The following is an 8,895-nucleotide window of genomic DNA, read 5'->3' on the forward strand; positions in this document are numbered from 1 at the left end:
TTATTACTATAGCTTTGGCAGCTTGGGAAAACCTGACTAGCTACTTTAATTAAAGTCAGAGTAGAATTTAAAGGTGAAGAAAATACGAAGACAGCAATATATACATTAGCATGATATAAAAAATAATCAATCAGTCTTCTTGGCAACAAGTCTAGCGTAGCAGCCTTGGGAAGCTGACAACATTCTGCTCTACAGCTTCCTTATGCAGTCAATAAGTATCTTGTATATTTGGGGTAATGATGAAGAACAAATGCTGACTTGAGGGGAAAAGTCAGAGATCTTTCCCATGGGACATGGTCCATATAAACATTTGCAGAAATGGGACTCTGATTTTCTTATATTCATATGAAATAGATTTCTTGGGAGACTTGGCCCCCTGCTTGGCTTCTTCACTATTTACAAGACACAGATTTTCTTATTTTCATTCCCCATCTTCAGGCAGAGAGAGACAGAGGTGGCTATGATGCATCTTCAAGATATAACTGGGGAAATTAGCTTCTGGTTTTGGTAAGAATCAAGTAAAATGTTGGGATCTTATTTCACACCATTGCCTATGCAATTCACACCAAAATTATATATGCAACACAATTTTTTTCATCTGACCCCAAAATTATAGAATTCCGTTTTGCAATACATTTGCGTGGAACAAGAGTTGGACAATTTCAAATGAGACCTAAAAACCTAACTGTTTAACCTGGAACCATAGAGGCTGACCATGGAAATAGTCAATTATTGGGATAGAACTTCTGTACTTTAATTATTATATTGTTATATATTGTTAAGGGACATGGTGGTGCTGCGGGTAAAACCACAGAAGCCCCTGTGCTGCAAGGTCCATGTTCCACATTAAAGTGTCTTACTAGCAAACGTAAAGTACAATAATCTGTCTAAAGCTCTTTTTCACCCCTGGTTTATATGCTCTGAGGAGAAACCAGAAAGGTGCAGCTATTTCTAAAATAATACTTTGGGGGACATATGTAAGTGGAATTCCCATGAATGAAAAGGTGTAAGGATTCTGTGTTTCAGCTCCCAGAAACAGAGCACCTTAAAATTAAGCGAAAGATTAGAAATGCAACAAAATGAAGTTTATTTGTAGATCCAAGAAGGAAACAAAAGGGGGAGGGAGAAACCAAACTGTTTGGGGATATAAAACTTTATATATGCTCCCCCTTCCCCCACCCACACCTATAATAACTATCTTCCACACAATGCCAGAACTAGAAAATGTTCTGCAGGGAAAAATAAATGTAGAAAACAAAACAACACATATAGAAAACTTTGATTTGTAGAAAACATCACATTCCTGGCCAAGGGAGTATGGGACATAAGGGAATTTTTCAATCGTCTGTGTAAATATGAAATAAATCAGGTTTGTTCTTTTCTTTCTGAATGGCATCCTGCAGTTCCAAAATTTAAATTTCACTATAGACTTGTTCTTCTGCCATTTTTTTGAAAGAACTTATTATCTTCTACAGTGGGCCCAGAGGCTGCAAATCTTCTCCTGGTATTTCTTCTTTGGATTGACTATTATGAGTGCAATGGACATCGAGTTATTTAAAACATTAATGGACTGGTCACTTCAGCGGCAACGGAGAGGGAGTGAGTCATTCAGACAAAAGAATCAGAACTATTATTTGATGGAGAAAAGGATGAAGGTGCAAGGGAGGCTTCTGAATGTGCTTGCATAATGTGGGCGGGACATCTATAAGTTAAGGCTAAGCACAGGTAATGGGGAAGGGGCAGAAGAGAAGAAATTGTAAGATGTTCACTTCCAATAAGGTGCATTGTTATCCATCCATAAAATGTTTAGCGACTTCTTTTCATAACATATGGATGCAAACATGTGACTTTCCAGATGCTGAGCAGCAATTCAATTCACACCATCCCTCAAGACTGACCATGGCTAGGACTGATCAGAGGTACAGTCCAGCAACATCTTGGGAGCCACAAATCCTCCCCCTGCCAATGTCACTCATTTCACCCTGACCATTCCCATACAGCCCCAAGGATCCCTAAAGAAGCAAAGGCAGCATTCAGCACAAACACGAGCAGCACAATCACAATCGTATAAGACATGGGTGTAAACTGGCTTGGGTGAGAAATGTCCAATGGTTTGGGGGCGGGGGCAAATTTGGAACCTGCCAAGGACTACAGAGACACCTCTACTGTACTGTCTTCCCTTGTACCTTTTTCTGAAATAGTGGATGTAGAAACAAGGACGCCAAAAGATGCAACAGATATCCAGCGTGATGTAGTGGCCAGAGAAAAGGACTAAAACTCAAAAGACTAGGGTTTGGATCCCTCTTGGCCATGGGAACTCACCAGGGGTGTTGGCACTGGTAAAGCCATTCCTTAAATATCTCATTTACCTTGCCGACTCTATTAACATCACTATAAGTAAGTTCCTACTTGATGGCACATAACAGACAGGGGATACAAGACCAGGTGGAATGTTTATATGTAGTCCATGGGCCCGGTGTTGCCCACTTTGGATGCAAACAACAGCTGTGCTGCTGCCATATGTAAGGTGAGCCACTGTTTAGAAGGATCTCGCTAGGGCTTATGAATGTCATACCTGGCATTTGAGTTAAATCCAACTCCAAATGAAAATGAAATGATTCTTTCTTTGACTTTATGTATTCTTTTTGGTACTTACCCACTCTGGGGCTGATAAAGACTGTAAATATCCTTGTCTAATATAAGTTTATTGGGATTAGGTGACTTTTAAAAAGAAGATATCTTTGTTTTCCTTCCAATCCCTGTGCCATATTACTATTCACTATATGATGCACAGACACATTTAGACCCCAGATGCAATGAGGAAAGACATGCATTTTAAAGAGCAATAAAAAGAAACTGCTTAGGAAACAAATTTGGCCATAGCCATGCATATTGATTAGTTTATTGATTTATCAGTTTTGTCATAGACTTTCTTTCCTTATTTTTGTCTTGTTACATTTCAATTGGGCTATGTAGGACCAAACAGCAATGCAAATAAAAATGTGGCTTCAAATCATCACAAGCCTAGGGGAGAATTGTCTCCCATGGAACTAAAGTGATCTTTTCCAACTCAGAGCTGATGCAAGTACTGTATTACTTTTTTGGAAGTCTAGATCAAGACGTGACCATCACTTTTCTTTCTGAACCAAAAGATATAAGGCAGAACCTTGTTAGTTAATTATGCCAGCCTAAGTCCAACAGCCGAAACGGCAGCAGCAAATCTTCACTGATTTACAAGTCCCCGTTTGTATCCTTCATCAAGTGGGCTCATCATGATGAAGGCTATAAGTGGCAACTCATCAGATAGGAACTATTTTGCCATTGCATTTACACTAGTGTAACTAACTAATAAAACTCTGCCCATAATAAAATGTCCACATAGGTACAAAGATATACTGTGCTGATCAGTGTGACGATTCTGTGTATCCACAATTCAGGCAAGAACACCCAAAAGCTGAAGTGATTCTTGCTACCATAAAACAACCCCACCCCCCTTTCTTCATAATGTTCAGACAGACACACTTCACAGATGTCTCTACCATGACTCTGTTTTCCATCCTGAAAAATACAGAAATGTTCCTGGATCTTTCATGACTGCTGCCTAGGCTTGTGCAACAAGAAGACTTATGCACAGTGATACTGATGCATCATTCTCCATTGTGCATCAAACTGCACACAGTGAGCTTAGTGTTGGCATGCTGAACAGCCAGGAGTGAGGAGAGGAGACTGAAGAGAGAGATGGTGGGTGCATGTGCCCACATGAGCCTGGGCCTTCTGTGTCTTTGCAGTTTAGAGCAGCACTGATACAAACACCCTTATATTGCCCTAGTGCAATCTGGGCAGTGTGACATCGACAGCACAAGTGCTGTCACCTGCAGATGCAGAGAAACACAACGATTACCTGGACTATAACCAGTGCCCTGAAATCCAGCCTGAAGGTATGTGATCACCAAAACTCTTTCACAGATTTTACCAAACACTTGTTTTCAAAGTAGGGTAGAATCCTTCTCAGGAGGTTAACAAAGGCAACAAAGCTTCACTGGGGAAACAGGTAACATATAAAGAAATCCAGTGTACAGTGGGGCCTCGCAAGACAATTTTAATTCATTCCGTGAAAATCGTCGTCTTGTGAAAAAATAATCTTACAAGGTTCCCTATGCATCGGTCTCAAAACAAAAAGTCTTGCAAAGCATCGGTCTAAAAAAATAATCTTGCGAAGCACAGTCATAGAAAAAAAATCTTATGAGGCACCATAGTGATCGCAAAAAATAATCGTCTTGTGGGTTTTTCGTTGCATGAGGCAATCGTCTAGCGAGGCACCACTGTACACAGAAGGTACTATATAAATCAATCATCATTTCCACAAACACTAACACCATCACCCCATGAGCTTGTTAAGAATTTCCCATGAATAGACTTTAGACTTTGTCTCCTGAATCTGGACACAGGACAATGTTTCTACAACTTTTTGAACTTGCCTCCCTTCCTTAACATAGTTTACTCTGTAATCCCAACCTTTGCCCCAGGCATTTGGGCCAACCTCTACCATTTGGCCAGGTAAGGTACCTGCCAGATGATGTGGGATGAGGGCTAGAGGTGTGCTGTCAGAGCATTGATTGCAAATGTTTTAGACTCGTAGCTACCTTGACTTACTGGCCACTGGCCATGGCTCCCCAGTATGGGGGGGAGAAGGGAGGGGTAAAACCAGTCTGAGTAGGATTCCAAGGATTTCAGGGTACCCCTGGCTGGGTCTGCTGGCACCCTGGGGCACACAGTTTGGGAACCACTGCAATTATAGGATACAATTGTGCTAGTGAATCCCCACAGCTTGCCCTGCACTCCTTAAGCTTGACCTTGGGTTTGGTGGAGAATTCTGTTCCATCACCAGTGCCAAAGAATATTTCAATTGCCAGTACAGTGGTGCCTCACTTAGTGACGTTAATCTGTACAGGAAAAAACGTCGCTAAGCGATTTCATTGCTAAGTGATTTTTAAAAGCCCATAGAACCGCATTAAAACACGTTTAATGTGTTCCTATGGGCTTCAAAACTGACCTTATGCAAAGATTCTCCATGGGGCGGCCATTTTCGGTGCCTCTAAAGTGAGGACAAAAAGCGGGCTACCATTTTGTTTTTTTCCGGCAGCCATTTTGAAACCGCCAATCAGCTGTTTAGAAAGGGTAGCTTTGCCATGATCGCTTCCCCGCGATCATCGCAAAGCGATTTTTACCCATAGGGACCATCGCTAAGCGATCGCTCTGGCGATGGCCAAAACCCCATCGCTAAGTGATTTCATCGCTCAACAGAGTGATCGCTAAGCAAGGCACCACTATATAGTAATCATTTTTATGTGGAGTGGAAACTGGCACCATCTTATCTTTTTCCTCAAAGAGTAACATGCCTTCATTACTGTGAAAAACTAATTGCAAATGCCTCATTATCTGTAACAATGTACTTCCATGTTTGATTCCACAGCCACAAACTAAGAGTAAGAGTATATGTCTGATTGTGGTGCTACTAATCTGCCCATGACTCTATTGGCTTTGTCCTTCTTGTCCTCTAGTTTGCGCTATTCTGCTACAAAATGGGAGAGCACCACTAACCCTTACATTCCTCTCTTATCTCATCAGACTTTCTATACGTTCCTCACACACTAGTGTCCCAGAGCAGCAGGGACAAGTTCATGAAGATGATACGGAGCCTTGTGATGCAGTGCTTAAATTGCAGTACTGCAGCCAAAACTCTGCTCATGACACAGGTTCAATCCCAGGAAGCTGGCTCAAGGTTCACTCAAGCCTGGCATCCTTCTGAAGTCAGTAAATTGAGTACCCAGCTCACTGGGGCATGGAAGCAATTTTTAGCCTGCATAATTAAATTGTAAACCATCCAGAGAGCGCTTTAAATGCTATGGGGCAGTAGATAAGCATTGCGCTTTGCCATACTAAGAGGGCAGGCGGCCTTTGCTCTCCAATACTGCAACAAATGTAATTCTGCAGATGGTCACCGGTGATCATGTGGGGAAGGATCAGCATTTAACTAACGTAAGGAAGAAACCAAAAACAAACAAGTAGCTTTAGGACAAATCTGCATCCTTTTATCATTTGGTAAGAGTTAGCAATTTATTTCTTTTATGCAAGTGATCAGAACAACAGATGTGAGTGCAAGATAAATGTACTTAGCATAAGACTGGCAATATGGCCTTTGATGTTGTACAGTTTAGGAATCCGCTAATGGAATAGACTGGTTTTTTATTTGTCCAAGACATAATTAAAATGAAATAGCAGTATTTAAAATAAATGAAAAGTTTTTATTTAATTTTGGGGGAAATACAGTAACACCCTCTGGTTTAGAGACCACTGAAATAAATATGAAAAAAAACTTCAAGAGTTGCTAGGCTGTATGGGTTGCTTTCTTCCCAGATGGATGGATTTATTTGTAATTATTTCCTCTCCTTTGAAATGAATTATTTTTTAATTAAATAGGGAGAAGCAAATGCAGTATAGTACTATGGGCTGAGGAAAGTAAGAGTACAAGAGTGAAGGCAGTAAGGGAATGCTACTGGACAAGAGGAGAGAATTCCAGGATCAGATCTCGTACCCTTTTAAATTTCCACGCATCCGAGTCAGAACTGTGAGCTGAGTGGTGTCCTGGTAAACTGGAAAGTCTGCAAGCTCATCACGAGAGCCTCTTAGCCCCTCACACTCCACAAGCTCGAAAGAGAAGCTTGTAGCAGAGTAAACTACAGCTGAGTCAACTAGTAGATTCAGTCCTCGGGGGGGGGGGGGCACGAAAATCACATCCAGACTTCTTAGTCAAGAAAATAAGACCTTATTTATTGTAGAAATCTGTTATACTAGGATAGGAGTCCTAGTTCTAGATATTTCTCCTGGAGATGTAGAGGGAACAAAGGCAAAGTGTCTTCTCTCCAACAGAGGGTTGGCAGAAAAGTGGGAGGAGGAAGAGAAAGTGCCACAACCCAAAGAAATATCAGTGTAGGTCAGCATGTCAAAACATGTCAAGGAGAGCCTAGGAAACCTAAGATGATGCCTTGCTCTTTCACTCACACACTTTCCCTCCTCCTCCTGCTCCTCACCTTGAAAACACAATACATCCTCACTGAAAGACTAATTGTATTATCATTCCCAACAGAACTCGTGTGCCCCTCTTCATTTTGTGTCCTCACGTATAGAGACAGCACACATTCTAACATCAGTGCCAGACTACAACAGGCAGCAGGGTACAAATATTCACCACAAAATTGGTTCAAGCTTTATTTCAGTGTGAATGTTTATATTACGGATTCAGTGCGTAGTCTTGGCAACATTGTGTACATTTGTGTATGTTCTCTCTCTTCACACATGTGACACATGAAGGGGAAAACAGATCTCAAAGGTGTTTTGAAGGACCCAAATGACTTTTCTGAGCAGTGAGGCAGCTCAGAATTGTAAACCCTGGACTTAGCATATTTTAAATAGCCATGTGTATTATGTCAGTTTTGAATTATGCAATGGACATTTTTCTCCTCACTCTTCTCCTATTATCATCCTATACTTTACGATGCCTTCTACATGCTTGGAGTGTGAGAACATAAAGACAAAGCAAAAAGCTTTTTCCCAGCTTTGTTTTTTTTTCTTTCCCAAAGAGAAAGACAAGAAGGTAAGTGCTCAGAGCGCCTGCAGTTCCTCATTTTAAACTCACTGACATCAAAGCACCATAATGACTGCAGGAATACCATGGAGTTTCCTTCTGCTGCCTTGAGGTAAGAACACTGACTTGGGAATACATACCCTCTCCTTATAGGCAAGGATAATATATTCTTCAAATTCAAACTAATAAAGTGGGAATCTGTAACTATGTATCAATGCTATACACATCATCATCATCATCACCATCACCACCAACACCAACATCAACACCGCCACCACCAACATCATCAAAAAATATCAGGCACAGGCAATCAAAATTGTAAAAATATTGACTGGTATTACATAACAGATACAAGTTGTAACCAAAAACCTAGGTACAGTGGTGCCTCACTTGATGACGTTAATTCGTTCCAGCGAAATCACTGTAGAGCGAAAACGTCATAAAGTGAAATTAAAAAGCCCATTGAAATGCATTAAAACCGTTCAACACATTCCAATGAGCTGAATAACTCACCGTCCAGAGAAGATCCTCCATAGGGGTGGCCATTTTCGGTGCCTGTAAAGCAAGGAATTCGTCCAAAAACACAGCGGGGAGCCATTTTGAGCACCCAACGGCCATTTTGAAAACCTGAAAATCAGCTGTTTTGATTGTCGTAATGCGAAGAATCGGTTCCTGAAGCAGGGAACCGATCATCGCAAAGTGAAAAAAACCCATTAAAACATTGTTTTGCGATCGCAATTGCGATTGAAAAAACATCGTCGTGAAGCGGATTCGTCATTATACAGGGTAATCATTAAGCGGGGCACGACTGTATCTGTTAAATATTGTTCTATTACTACTATATCTGGTGTTTATGTTCAAAGTGTCTATCAGTTTCCATCTGGCTATCGCACAAGATCTTGATTTCCTAATTTTCTAACACCTTCTCTACCTGATGTTTCCATGGATTTTTGGAGACATAATGACCAGTGAGCTAATTTTGCCATGTCTAATTTTGTACAGTGGTACCTCAGCTTACTAACGCCTCAGTTAACATAATTTTCAGTTTACGAAGCAAAATCCATTGAATGCCTCGGTTTAGAATGATGAGCCATATCATCCTCAGAAGAAGATTCTGCAAGGTAGGACATAGCAACCTTAGCTTTGATAGTTAGAGATGATGTACGTTGTAGTCTAACAATGTGAAAAGAAGCCACTAGTTTGCCGCTGCCATCAAACTCCTTTGCCAGAATGGTTCTGCCTCAGAAATC

The sequence above is a fragment of the Pogona vitticeps genome, chromosome 2 (genome assembly GCF_051106095.1).
Source record: "Pogona vitticeps strain Pit_001003342236 chromosome 2, PviZW2.1, whole genome shotgun sequence".
NCBI lineage: Eukaryota > Metazoa > Chordata > Lepidosauria > Squamata > Agamidae > Pogona > Pogona vitticeps.